At 39.4% G+C, this 14497-nt stretch overlaps 1 pseudogene; it reads right to left on the bottom strand.

Annotated features, from left to right (window-relative positions):
• Positions 1-9872: 9872 nt before the first annotated feature.
• LOC120883795 (U6 spliceosomal RNA) lies at positions 9873-9972 on the bottom strand (annotated as a pseudogene).
• Positions 9973-14497: the final 4525 nt, after the last annotated feature.

Genomic DNA, 14497 nt, shown 5'->3' with positions numbered 1-14497 from the left:
CTTCTCACATGTAAACTCTACCATAAATTTTCCTCTTCTGTAATTCCTTAAATTCTTTCAGTATTATGAAAGTCACATATTAACTTTTCAAATATACTCTTATGATTCCTTTTCATTTTTCACTCTGCCAGATTTACAAACAGGTTTGGTGACTCTGTGACTTGGCTCATCCAGGCAGTAGGAAACATGTTTACAAGGGAAGAGATTCCACACCACACACCGGGCAATACCTACCTGTGAGCCATTTGGCAGGGCTGGAGGATAGAGAGGGAAAGAAGGAAAGGGGATGGCTGAGAGACTGGGAAGAAAGGGAGGTCAAGGCCAGGAGGTGTCAGCAAGGTCAAGTTCAAGGTTCAGTTGAAATTAGGAGGAAAAACAACTATGAATCATGATTGGGACTGGGGCTATCGCTCAGTGGTGGAGCACTTGCCTTGAAAGTGTGAGGCACTGGGTTTGATCCTCAGCACCATATAAAAATATACAAAGAAATTGTGTCCATATACAACTAAAAATATATATGTTTAAAAAAGTAAAAGAATCATGATTGTACTATGGTTGTGGCTCAATGGCTCAGTGCTTGCATAGCATGTGTGAAGAAGCACTGGGTTTAATTCCCAGCACCATATATAAATAAGTAAAATAAAGGTCCATTGACAAGTTAAAAAAAAAACAAAACAAAACAAGAATCATGATTAAGAAAATGCATTTGGGGCTGGGGATGTGGCTCAAGCGGTAGCGCGCTCGCCTGGCATGCGTGCAACCCGGGTTCGATCCTCAGCACCACATACAGACAAAGATGTTGTGTCTGCCAAATACTAAAAAATAAATATTAAAATTCTCTCTATCTCTCTCTCATTCTCTCTCACTCTTTCTTTAAAAAAAAAAAAAAGAAAATGCATTTGATTTTTCAATTGTTTGCTTGTTTTTGTTTTTTGCAGCATTAGGGATTGAGTTCCCTTAAAACCAAACAGAAGGAAGAAAGGCACATGCTAGGCAAAGACTCTACCACATCACCAGCTCAAAAGAGTGCACTTGGGAACCCAAACTGGTTCTGTGAACTGTGGAATATAGAACAAGTCACTCAATGTCTATGGGCCTCAGATTCTTCATCTGTAAAGTAAAAATAATACTAGGGTTGTTGTAAGGAATAAATTATATTTTCTATCTGTAAATCAATTAACATAATATCTAGTACACAATAAGTATTCAATAAAAAACATTATCTTCATATAATTTTCCTTAGAAAGCTTGTAAGATTTCAGATGTAGAATTATGATTAAGTAATGTTTATTACACTTAATTATTTCCTACTCTGTTTCTTAGGAAAACTTCCACATTATTATAGCACTTTCCTATTATAGGATGTATTCAGCATTTTATGTTTAAGACAGGGTCTTGTTAAATTGCTCAGGTTGCCCAGGAACTCCTGGGTTCAAAGGATCCTGTCTCAACCTTCAGAGTAGCTGGAACTACAGGCACGTCACTGCGTCCAGTTTCACCATTGTATTTTAATTATTTGTTTTCATTCATGCAGCACTGAAATCTAGGGTGGGGCTTTATTCTTGTTTATGTTCTCAGGGCACCAGACATTTTGCAGGTTAATTTGGATTTGGAAATCATTCACATGGAGGCAGATCACTAATGTAAATGAGAAGGAGGTGATCATCACAGGTTTAGGAAGTTAAACACTTTGCTGTTTATTTAGTAAACAGTCTACAGATTTAGTTTCTGTTCTTATTAATCGTGCATTTCTAAGTGTCACTGAAACATATTTTCAGAATATCCTCATCTGCTGAGTTCAGTATTTGGCTTCTTGATGGCTGCCTATTTATAAAATTGATAATAAACACAATGATAGTTTATTAAAAATTTAAAAAGAACAAACCCAACAGTCGTTCTCTGCTGCTGTATTGTTTACACACAGACAGAGGCAGCTGCCCTCTAAGAAGTCTGCACTTCCTGTTTTGGTAAGGAATAATAGAAAAGGCAACCAGTTAGAAGTCACAGCTGGGTTTCCAAACGGGCTTTGCTGTTTACTAGCTATGTGAACTTTTTAAATTTTCGTATCTATTTTATTTGATTCAATATATCCAAGGTATTATTTCAACATGTAATCAGAATAAGCTTTAGAAATCCAGAGTATATTTTATTTACATTTGTTGCACAACTTAGTTCCGGTGCCTGCGGTTCTGAGTCTCAATTTCCTTATTTGTGAAATGAAGATAGAGTTTTCCAGGTCCCTGAAACGGTTTTAAGAGCACATGTGGACCTGCACTCCACCCTGCACAGAGGGGCACCCAATAAGTCTGTTATCCTTTCAGTCCTTTGTCCCACTCTGCTCCGTCTCCTAGCTGTGTGAACTTGAAGGAATCATTTAACCTATCCAATTTCATTGCTTTCACCTGTCAAATGATGACAATACCTTCCCTTCTTTTTAATAGATATGAATATCAAATTAAATATTGTATATTAAGTTTTTGTGTGGGTATGTATGCTGCTAGGGTTTACATTGAGGGCCTCCCACGTGCAAGCCAAACACCAACCACTGAGCAATACCCTGACATCCCCCAAATCCTTGAATAGTTCTGTTAAAAAAAAAAGCCCTCTATAACACAGGTGTTAAGTCAAATAGAAAGTCTTCTACTCAAATTTGGATTCTATGACATATATTAATAGCACAGTTTAGTTATTTGCAGTCATGTCCAGTGCTGGGCATAATCTCTGGTAGAAAGTGTTGAATTAATGAAAGAAGGAAGAAATTTGGATAGGGTGCAAACGAGATTTCTGGCTTCAGAACCGTGGGAAAGTTGAGCACAGTAGCTGTGCAAATTAAGTATGGTGATTACCATGGGCTTTTTTTTTTTTTTTTTTTGGTGCTGGGGATTGAACCTTGCACATGTTAAGCACATGCTCTGCTACTGAGCCTTACCCCCAGCCCTGACCAAAGGCTCCAGCCCTGACCAAAGGCTCAGGCCCCGTTGCATTTATTTGTAGTGCTGGGGATTAAACGAAGGCCCGAGTACAACTAGGCAAGCATTCTACTGGTCTTCATCTCCAGCCCCTGACCCGGGCTTTTAAACCAGAGTGTCCAGAGAGTAGGCAAAGCTGGCTGAAGCCCCTTAAAGATGGAACTGTTTTACTTCTGTTTTGTTCCCAATGGAGCAACCTGACTGGTAGCTTTTGACTAAACAAAGGAGGTAGGGAAGGCATAGAGAAAGGCAGAATCAGCATTTTTGTCTGAAAATAGTCTTATTAGTTAGCCACACATCATCAATTAATAAATTAATAACAATTAAGTATTGAACAAACTTAGCACATAGTCCTGTCCTCAACACACTTACCTGACTGCTTCCATTCCTACTTCTTTTTTTTTTTTTTTTTAAGAGAGTGAGAGAGAGAGAGAGAATTTTTAATATTTATTTTTTTTTTTTTTCAGTTCTCGGCAGACACAACATCTTTGTTGGTATGTGGTGCTGAGGATCAAACCCGGGCCGCACGTATGCCAGGCAAGCGCGCTACCGCTTGAGCCACATCCCCAGCCCCTCCATTCCTACTTCTATGAGACAAAGAGGACTTGCTGGCTGCTCAGGCCTACCTGATGCTGGGCATTGCCTCTGCAGGGAAAAAACATTCTTTCCTACTGCTTGTAAGCATCATAAACTTCAGTTTTAGGATGTAGCTCAGTGGTAGAGTACTATCTTACCACGTGAGAGGCCCTGGGCTTAACCTCTAGAAGCCTTCCACTCTCACCCCTGAAAATAAATAAATAATTAAATAAAACTTTTTTTTCAAAGATTAGATCAGCGAATTAATGAATCATCAAGTTTTTTGTTGATTTTTGCAATGCTGGTGATTGAACCCAGGGCCTTGCCCGTGCTAGGCAAATGCTCTACCCCTGAGCTACACCTGACACCACCAAATATTTTTTGCATTAGTTGAGTAGACAAAATGTGTAAGGATGAAGGGAACTCAGTGTAATGCTTCTAGGAGGAAGAAATACACCAGAAAACATAATTTTAGTGCTATATGATAGGTTCTTTTTTTTATAACAGTTTATTGACATATTATTCACATACCATAAAATTTATCTTTTTACAGTATACAATTCAGTGGCTTTTAGTATATCATAGTTGTAAAATCAATATAACTACCCAAGTTTAGAACATTTCATCACCTTAAAAGAAACCCAGGATTCATGAACAGAAATTCCCTGCTCTTTCTCCTCCCTTCTTCCCAGCCCCGAACAACTACTAATTTCTGCCTTTATAATTTGCCTATTCTGGACATTTCATATAAATGGAATCATATATGATGTAGGCTTCTTTCACTTATAAAACTTTCAAAATTAATGAAGGTTGTAGCTGGGCATGGTGGTGCATGCCTGTAATCCCAGTGGCTCAGGAGGCAGAGGCGGAAGGATTGCGAGTTCCAAGCCAGCTAAGCAACTCAGTGAGACCCCGACTGTCTCTAAATAAAATATGAAATAGGGCTAGGATGTGGCTCACTGGTCAAGTGCCCCTGAGTTCAATCCCTGATATACCCCCAACCAAAAAAAAAAATAATAATGTAGGTTGTAGTGTGTACTTCTACTTTATTGCTTTTTCTATCTCCCTACCCTCCAAATACTGGCTGCTCTCTTTTGCCATACTGGGAATCAGACCCAGGGCTTGTGCACATATGCACATAATAGGCAAACATTCTGCCACTGAGCTATACATTCAACCCCTTTCATTACTTTTTTTTTTATAATTAAATAATATTTCCTTGTAGGTATATTTTATTTAGCAATTCATCATTTGATGGGCATTGGGATTGTTTCTCCTTTGTAGCTATTGTGAATATTGATGTCATGAACATTTGTTTTTGCATTTTTTTTAAAGAAAGAGATAGAGAATTTTAATATTTATTTTTTAGTTTTCAGCCTACACAACATCTTTGTTTGTATGTGGTGCTGATTGAATCCAGGCCACATGCATGCCAGGCGAGTGCTTGAGCCACATCCCCAGCTCTGAACATTTGTGTATAAGACTTTGCATGGACATGTTTTCATATTTCTTTTTTTTTTCTTTTCTTTTAGTACCAAGGATTGAACCCAGGGGTGCTTTACCACTGAGCTACATCCCCAGCTCTTTTTAGATTATTTTTTGGGGGGGCGTTGGGGGAGAGGAGGTTATTGGGGATTTAACCCAGTGGTACTTTACAACAGAGCCACATCCCTTTTTAGGTTTTGTTTTGAAACAAGGTCTTGCTAAGTTGCTTAAGACCTTGCTAATTTGCTGAGGCTGGTCTTGAACTTGGGATCCCCCTGCCTCAGCCTCCTGAGTTACTGGGATTACAGGCATGCACCACTGTGCCTAGACCAGAAGCTTTTTTTTTTTTTCCTTTTTTTTTTTTAGGTTTTTTTTTTATTGTTGGTTGTTCAAAACATTACATAGTTCTTGATATATCATATTTCACACTTTGATTCAAGTGGGTTATGAACTCCCATTTTTACCCCATATACAGATTGCAGAATCACATCAGTTACACTTCCATTGATTTACATATTGCCATACTCATGTCTGTTGTATTCTGCTGCCTTTCCTATCCTCTACTATCCCCCCTCCCCTCCTCTCCCCTCCCCTCTTCTCTCTCTACCCCCTCTACTGTAATTCATTTCTCCCCCTTGTATTATTTTTTCCTTTCCCCTCACTTCCTCTTGTACGTAATTTTGTATAACCCTGAGGGTCTCCTTCCATTTCCATGCAATTTCCCTTCTCTCTCCCTTTCCCTCCCACCTCTCATCCCTGTTTAATGTTAATCTTCTTCTCATGCTCTTTGTCCCTACTCTGTTCTTAGTTACTCTCCTTATATCAAAGAAGACATTTGGCATTTGTTTTTTAGGGATTGGCAAGCTTCACTTAGCATAATCTGCTCTAATGCCATCCATTTCCCTCCAAATTCTATGATTTTTGTTTTTGTTTTTGTTTTTAGTTGTTGATGGACACAATACCTTTGTTTTATTCATTTATTTATTTTTATGTGGTGCTGAGGATCGAACTCAGTGCCTCACACATGCTAGGCAAGTACTCTACCAATGAGCTACAAACCCAGCTCCCTTTTGAAGTTCAGCTCACTTATTTTTTCCTTCTGTTGCTTGTGCTTTTGGTGTCACATTTAAGAACCCAATGCCTAATCCAAAATCATGAAGATAAACTCCAATTTTTTCCCAAGAGTATTATATTAACACTTACATTTTGGTCTATCATTCATTTTTAGTTCATTTGTCCATGTGGTATGAGGATATTCAGTCCCAGCAGCATTTGTTGAAAAGACCATTCTTTCCTGCTTTGAATATCATATTCTTGCCTCCTTTGTAGACCAACCAACCGAAGTTTAAGGTTTTATTTTTTGACTCTTGTTGAGGGCCACAGCAAGTCGGGATGACACAGGGCATTTTGCCAGAAGGGAGTGGTTGAGAGGGACCCCAGCGAGCCCTAGAGATGATGATGGTTATGTTAAGCTGTGTATTCAGTTGTGTATAGACCCCTGCTGTCCGCTACTTTGGAGTTCTCCTGGGGATTCCTGGGGAGTTTGGGTTGGTTGGTGAAGTACCGATGGAGGGAGTTCCGGTGGGTGTGTGGTGTTGCTGGAAGGGCAGCGTGATGGCGTGCGCAGGAGCTCGGGCAATAAAGGAGTTCCTGTTTGAACCTACAAGTGCCTCGTGGCGGCTCGGTTATTTTGTGCCCAGCCAGACTGCGGCAGATTCTGTTCTATTTTATTGATCTGTATGATTATTCATATGCATTACCAAACAAGCTTTTTAGTAAGTTTGGAATTCAGAAACTGTTCTCAAGCTTCTTCAGGTTGTTTTGACATTTCTGGATCTCTTGTTCTTATATACTTTCATATTAATTATAGGCTCAACATATCAATTTTTAAAAATATTTATTAATTTTTAGTTGTATTTGGACACAATACCTTTACTTATTTATTTTTATGTGGTGCTGAGGATCGAACCCTGGGTCTGGCACATGTGAGGTGAGGCGAGCGCTCTACCGCTGAGCCACAACCCCAGCCCTCAACATGTCAATTTCTGGGGAAAAAAACAAACAAACTTCGGATTTGGGTAGAAATTGCACTGAATCTGTAGATCAATTTTAGGAATACTGTCATCTAATTTTATTAAGTATTCTGCCAATGAATGATGAACTGGTTTTTCATTTATTTAAGCTTTCTTTAATTTCTTACAACCATGTTTTTTGTGGGGGTACCAGGGATTGAACCCAGGGGCGCTCAACCACTGAGCCATATTCCCAGCCATTTTTAACTTTTCTTTTGAGACATTGTCTCATTAAAGTTGCTTATGACCTCACCAAGTTGCTGAGGCTGGCTTTGAATTTGTGCTCCTGCCTGAGCCTCTCAAGGCACTGGGATTACAGGAGTGTACCACCAAACCTGCCTTCAACAATGTTTTATAGTTGTTAGTGTAATAATCTTTTGCTTCTTGTTAAATTTATCCCCATTTTAATTTTTTGATAATGTTGTGAATGGAGTTTTCTTATTTTCATTTTCAAGGTATTCATTGCTAACATATAGTCATGCTGGGTTTTTTTTTTTTTTTTTAAAGATGTTTTCTTGCTACATTGCCCATGCTACCTTGAGTCCCAGGGTTTAAGCAATCTTCTTGCGTTAGCCTCTGAGTAGCTGGGACCACAGGTGCACACCACTATACCTGGCTTGTTAGGTTCTTCAAATACTATGATAGGTGGTAGGGAGAGTTGTAGGAGGGCAGAAAGTGATCAGCTCTGACTACAAGAATAAGGAAGTTAGAAAAGAGGAAACAGTGAGTTTCACTTATATAGGTGATATGTAGCAGAATATAGAGAGAAGAGGGGCTACACAAGTAGATTGGAGATAGATGAGCCAGAGCACTGAATGCCCAGACGCTCACCAAACATGATCTGCTACTTTACCCATGTGATTGTTATCATCTCTGTTTTAAGGGCTTTACACTAAAAAAGCTTAAAGCCAGTGACCAAGCCATGGCAGGAATTCTATTAGCAAACCAAGGTGAAGAATGCACTTTGAGTGTCCAGTTAGGAAAATGGAGAGCTGAGATAGTAGATACAACCAGTTGGAGGAGGTAACAAAGAGAACAGAAAATGAATAGACATACTTGTTACTCAAGGCTACCATAAAAGCATTCATAGCCAGGCGGAGTGAGGCACACCTGTAGTCCCAGCTACTTGGGAGGCCGAGGCAGGAAAATCTCTTGAGCCTAAGAGAAAATCTCTTGAGCCTGGGCAACATAGACAGATACCATCTCTAAAAAAGGGACTGGGGCTGTTGTTCATTGTTGGAACACTTGCCTAGCATGCACAAAGCCCTGGGTTCAATCCCCACCACCTCAAAAAAAAAAAAAAATCTCTTCAAATCTTTTTTTTCTTTTTTGGTACTTGGAATTGAGCCCAAGGGTGATATACTACTGAACTACATCCCTTGCCCTTTTAATTTTTTATTTTGAGACAGAGTCTAAGTTGCTCAGGGGCTCACTAAATTGCTGATGCTGGCCTTGCACTTGTGATCCTTACACCTCAGCCTCCTGAGTCATTGGGATTACAGGCTTGAGCTACTGTGCCTGGCTTTGGACTTTTTTAAAAGAAGAATGGCTCATTCGAATTCTACCCCCTGTTCCTCCCACCAAAACTCTTCTAAATTCTCAGTATTCCAGGCAAGTGCTCCTGAATCATTCTACAGGATGACATGAAGTGGTGTCAGCATCAGAGGTGGACATCCACGTTATTTTTCCAACCCCTAAGCTGCAATGAACAAGAACCTTCAACCAAAAATGTGCTGAATGTCCTTTCCCTGGGGCTGGGGATATAGTTAAGTGATAAAGACTTGCTAATATGCCTGAAGCCCTGGGTTCAATCCCCCAAATAAAAACAAAAAAACAACAAAAAAGGAAAGTCCTTTTCCTATCAAAATCATAACACGAGAGGGCTGGGGGTTGTGGCTCAGTGGTAGAGCACTCGCCTAGCACGCATGAGGCACTGGGTTCGATGCTCAGCACCACATAAAAATAAAGAAGATATATTGTGTCCACCTAAAACTAAAAAAAAATAAATATTAAAAAAATATTAACAAGAGAACTAACTTTAAGCAAAACCAGCTACTCAGACATCTCAAAGGCCCATATTCTCTGAGGGCCCACATTGTCTAGATAGCCATGGACACAATAGGGAAAGAGCATTGGATGGGGAGCCAGGAGACCTGAGCTCTGTGTTCAGTCCTGCCACTAATGAGCTATGTCCCCTTGATTGGGCAAATCATAAGGCCAATGAGGCACACCTGTAGTCCCACTTTTTTTTTTTTGGAGCGGGGGCAGGGGGTGCACAGCAATGCTGGGGATTGAACCCAGAGCTTTGCACATGAGGAGTCAGAATAAAATACCCACTGAAGTCCCTTCTGAAGATGAAAAAAGTTAGTTTTGGTGACATATTTAATATTCATTTTAACTAACATACTATGTATAGTTATTATAAACTGTCATTTAATGTGTCTCAAGTGTTCATACTTCATGGTGATCTTATAAATAATCTGAGGGTTGGAGCTGGGGGTGTAGCTCAGTGGTTTGCTACCCATTTGTGTAGCATGTGTGCTGTCATGAGTTTGATCCTCAGGGCTTAAAAAAAAAAATCTGAGGGCATAATATACAGAAAATTTATATAATTTAAGATGTGGTATTACTAAAATATTAAATATCGGGTAGCTTTGCTTTAGTGGCTTACTATTGGTCTTGAGGATGTGTTGCAGCCAAGCTGTCATGGGGAAATATCTTACTTTGTGAGTCTTCCTTATTTTTATTAGCAAGTTTTTTTTTTTTTCCCCTAAATGCAGAACGTTTCACCAATGTGTCATCCTTACACAAGGGCCATGCTAATCTGCTTATCATTTCAACTTTAGTTCAGGTGCTGCTGAAACAACCACAAGATTATCTAAAGCTTATAAAATACTTATATTCAATATAGTGTAGTGGCCCAAAGTGCAGTCGCTGGAGCCAGACTTCCTAGGTATGAATCCTAGTTTCATGAAATTTGAACAAAGTGGTCATTATTATTTTTTTAGTTGCTCATATGTTTATTGACAAATAGGATACACATACCCACACACAGGTACCACTGGGATACTTCAGAGACCTTGGAACTGGGAATCCTCCTTCTTCCCTGCTCCCCTCTTTTATAGAATCCTTTCTGACCTAACTTGGGCTCTTGGACCCTAGCATTTTCTTGCTGACAACTCTATAGGTATACAGGATGGGCTCTTGGTGTTTCTCATCCACATCTACATTTCCTTGTGGATCAGGAACAGGGGTCTGTGAGCTCATTCTCTCATGTCAACTCTTTGGTGGTGACACCTTGGATCACAGCTAGTTTGCCCCTACTTTTTTTTTTTGGTACTGGGGATTGAACTCAGGAGCACTCAACCTCTGAGCCATATCCCCAGCTCTATTTTGTATTTTATTTAGAGACAGGATCTCACTGAGTTGCTTAGGGCCTCTCTTTTGCTGAGGATGGCTTTGGACTGTCGATCCTCCTGCCTCAGCCTCATGAGCCACTGGGATTACAGGTGAGTGCCATTGTGTTCTGCCCCTACATCCTTGATGTCATTATACTCTTTGAGCTGGGAGATGTGGTGTTCTGGTCATCCATCTACACTGTAGCCTTCAGTGATATCCTTGTCCAGAATACCACTCTTCTCCTTTAGTCCCTCAATGTTAAGGTGCAGGGGCTCCTCACCCGTCCCTTCAGTCTGGCTAGACTTAGGAAATGGCAACTTCGGAGCTCCTGAGTTAGTCATCCAAGGCCCTCAGGCCAGGGGCGGGATGCAGTGCAGAAGGGTCCAGAGATGGGGCTGGAGAGTAGCTTCTCAGATCCACCAGGTATTTAAAAACATCTGTGATGGAGATTATGAATGGTCACTCCTAACCAAGTTATTTATTTATTTTTTTTGAGATGGGGTCTCACTATGTTGCCCAGGCTGGCCTAAGATGATCCTTCTACTTCAGCCTCCTTACCAGAGACTTCAGGTTTGTGCCATTGCACCCAGCTGACCAAGTTATTAAGTTTTTCTCAGCTGTAGAGTGGGGGTAAAAAACAGTGCGGGAACCTCGTTTGGTTGTTGTGAGAATTAAATGACAAAAGGCTTTCAAGGGCTCCACTCAATAATATGTTATTGTTATTTATGGTACATAAAGAGAAAAAGCTCTTCTTTCTGTCCTCACCACCTCCCTGGATCTTGTTTTTTTTTTTTTTTTTTGCAAGGGAAGGGTACCATGAATTAAACCCAGGGGCACTTAGCTACTGAGCCACATCTCCATCCCTTTTTATTTTATTTTGAAACAGGGTCTCACTAAATTGCTCAGGGCCTTGCTTTTGCTGAGGCTGGCTTTGAATTCTCAATCCTCCTGCCTCAGTCTCCTAAGTAGCTGGGATTATAGGCATATGCCAGCGTGTGTGCCCTGGACCCTATCTCAGAGGGAGATATTATAATGGCTTTTTGGTATTTCCTTCTAGAATAATGACCTGATTTAAAATATTATTTGCATAAATAGATTCTGTTTAAAATCAGATAACTTCCTCTAGTAGCTAAAGCAGGGATGCAAATTTGTCCTATTACTGGAAACAGTTCTTTAATCTCAGCTTTTGTTTGGCTTTTTTATACTGAGAATTGAACCTAGGGGCACTTTACCATTAAGACCTTTTTGAGACAGGGTCTTACTAAATTCTGAGACTGGCCTTAAACTTGTGATCTTCCTGCTGCAGCCTCCCAAATTGCTGGGATTACAGTTGTGAACCACTGCACAAAGCTCAAAAGTGTTTATTCTTCCCTCTAAGGCCAGCATAATTGGTAGATACCCTAGGTAAACCCCTTTCCTATTAATCTAAATATGAATAAATTCTGGTTTTAAAAGCACACACAAAGGTAGTTTAACAGTGGGAATAAAGTGGCCATTTATAACTGTAAATTGTGAGAGTCTAAGATTTTTGAGAAAATCATTGTCTACTTGAAATAATGTGGAGCAGAAGCATTTAAACAGTATAGTCTAGAAAAGTGATTACTGAGGGCTTGGCTAAACCAGAAGCTTCACAGATGGATTGAGATTTAAGCTAATGGGCATAAATTTTACTCCATAGCTCCAATTCAATTTAAGAAGGAGAGCACCAATTAGACTTTAATATTTGAAAAAAAATGCTTTTTAATAGTTATAAGTGCAGTGTATGCTACTTAAAATGAGGCTGCAAAGGCTGGGGGTATAGTTTCAATGGTAGAAGCACTTGCCTTTCAAGGCTGTGGTTTAGATCCTCAGCACCTGTGCAAAAAAAAAAGCAGACAGATTAACAGTTAAAAGTGGGGTAGGAGCTAGCTGCTGGCTCTGGGAAGCAGCAGTCAGAGTTTGGGGAAGGGAGAGGAAGGTAACTGCAGTTTTCATTATAAACCATGTAGAACTATATAGTCTTGTAAATAATTAAGTAAATATAACTTGAAAATGGAAGTTTTATATATATTTAGTTGTAGATGGACACAATACTTTTATTTATTTTTATACAGTGCCAGAGATTGAATCCAGTGTCTCAAGCGCTCTACCACTGAGCCTTAACCTCGGCCCTGGAAGTTGATTTTAAGACCTAGTTTGTTGATAATTTTCAGAAGAGATTAAGCTAGTGGCTCCAAAACCCTTGTATGAGATTCATCTTTCCAAAGAGATTGAATGAGATAAGGACAATGTAACAAATTTTTCATAGAGTTGACTCGTGTAAATATAAAATTTGTCCTTATTCTCATATTGGTCTTTTTGTTGTTAAAATAGCATTTCTTTCATGAAATGAAGAGTACAAGTACAGTAAATAATAATAATAATAATAATATTTTGGTACCGGGGATTGAATTTAGGAGCATTTGACCACTGAGCTACAAACCCAGCCCTATTTTGTATTTTATTTAGAGACAGGGTCTCACTGAGTTGCTTAGTGCCTCACCGTTATTGAGGCTGGCTTTGAACTCATGATCCTCCTGTCTTAGCCTCCTGAGTTGCAGAGATTATAGGCATGTGCCACCACACCCGACAATAAATTATTATATTTTTAAAAAATATACTACTCAGCTGGGGCTATAGCTCAATGGTAAAGCATTTGCCTACATGTGTAAAGCACTGGGTTGGATCCTCAGCACCGCATTAAAAAAAAGATATTGTGTGTTCATCTACAACTAAAATATATTAAAGGGGCTGGGGTTGTGGCTCAGTGGTAGAGTGATTGCCTTGAATGTGTGAGGCCCTGGGTTCGATCCTCAGCACCACATATAAATAAATAAATAAAATAAAGGTATTGTGTCCATCTACAACAACAACAAAGTAAATAAATAAAAGTATATTAAAACACACACACACTACTTAGCAAAATTAAAACCCTTCCTATGGCAATCACCCTCCCCTATTTATTTTTATTTTTTTAATTTTTTTTTTCAAAGAGAGAGAGAGAGAGAGAATTTTTTAATATTTATTTTTTAGTTTTCGGCGGACACAACATCTTTGTTTGTATGTGGTGCTGAGGATCGAACCTGGGCCGCACGCATGCCAGGCGAACGCACTACTGCTTGAGCCACATCCCCAGCCCTTATTATTATTTTTGGTTAAATTTTATACACTGTAAGACAGTATTCCAAGGACCACTGAACACTTAGGGTTAGCGCCTATTATGCAAGATACCTGAAAACACTTGAGTAAAAAATTTCTGCAGTTCTGTAAAGAATGCAAAAAGCAAAGCACATTAGTACCGAAGGGAAACTCTATGGAACTTGGTGACCAGTTGGACATAGCAGGAAGTCAATAATGACTCTTAAGGGTCTGGGGTTGTGACTCGGTGGTGGAGCACTTGCCTAGAAAAACAAATTATATATATATATATATATAAATTATATATTTATATATTTATATAATATAATTTATATAAATTATATATATATATAAAATGACTCTTAAGGTCTCACATGCTTCTCCAGCATCTTATCTTATCTTTGGCCCCTTTCCTTAATTATTTCTGTATGCCACGCACCCTCTTTTCCTTCTTCCTCACCTGCTCCTGCCTCTTTATTTTACTTCTGTTCGAGGCTGTAATTTGAATGCCACTGCTCAGTGAAGCCTTTCTTGTCTTCCTAGTGGAGTTTATATCCTGTGGTTGTGCAATCTTTCAGAGCTCTGAACCTTTAGCATACTTGTCATTGTTGTAATGATACATTCGTTTCGTGACTCTTTGTCCTCTCCGCTCAATAAGGGCAAGAACTGTGTTTGTATTTTTTCATAATTGCATTTCCAGTGCCCAACACCTTACCTGGTACAAACTAGGATGCCCGTATTTGTTCAATGACTGCATGTATGTCTGACATTTTGTACAGATTTCAGTCACTTAGAAATCTTTAGGTGAGAAAGTAGTGACATGCAAATGAAGCAGATATA

The sequence above is a fragment of the Ictidomys tridecemlineatus genome, chromosome 7 (assembly GCF_052094955.1).
Source record: "Ictidomys tridecemlineatus isolate mIctTri1 chromosome 7, mIctTri1.hap1, whole genome shotgun sequence".
In the NCBI taxonomy this organism is placed as follows: domain Eukaryota; kingdom Metazoa; phylum Chordata; class Mammalia; order Rodentia; family Sciuridae; genus Ictidomys; species Ictidomys tridecemlineatus.
This window is presented reverse-complemented; position numbering and strand designations above follow the sequence as displayed.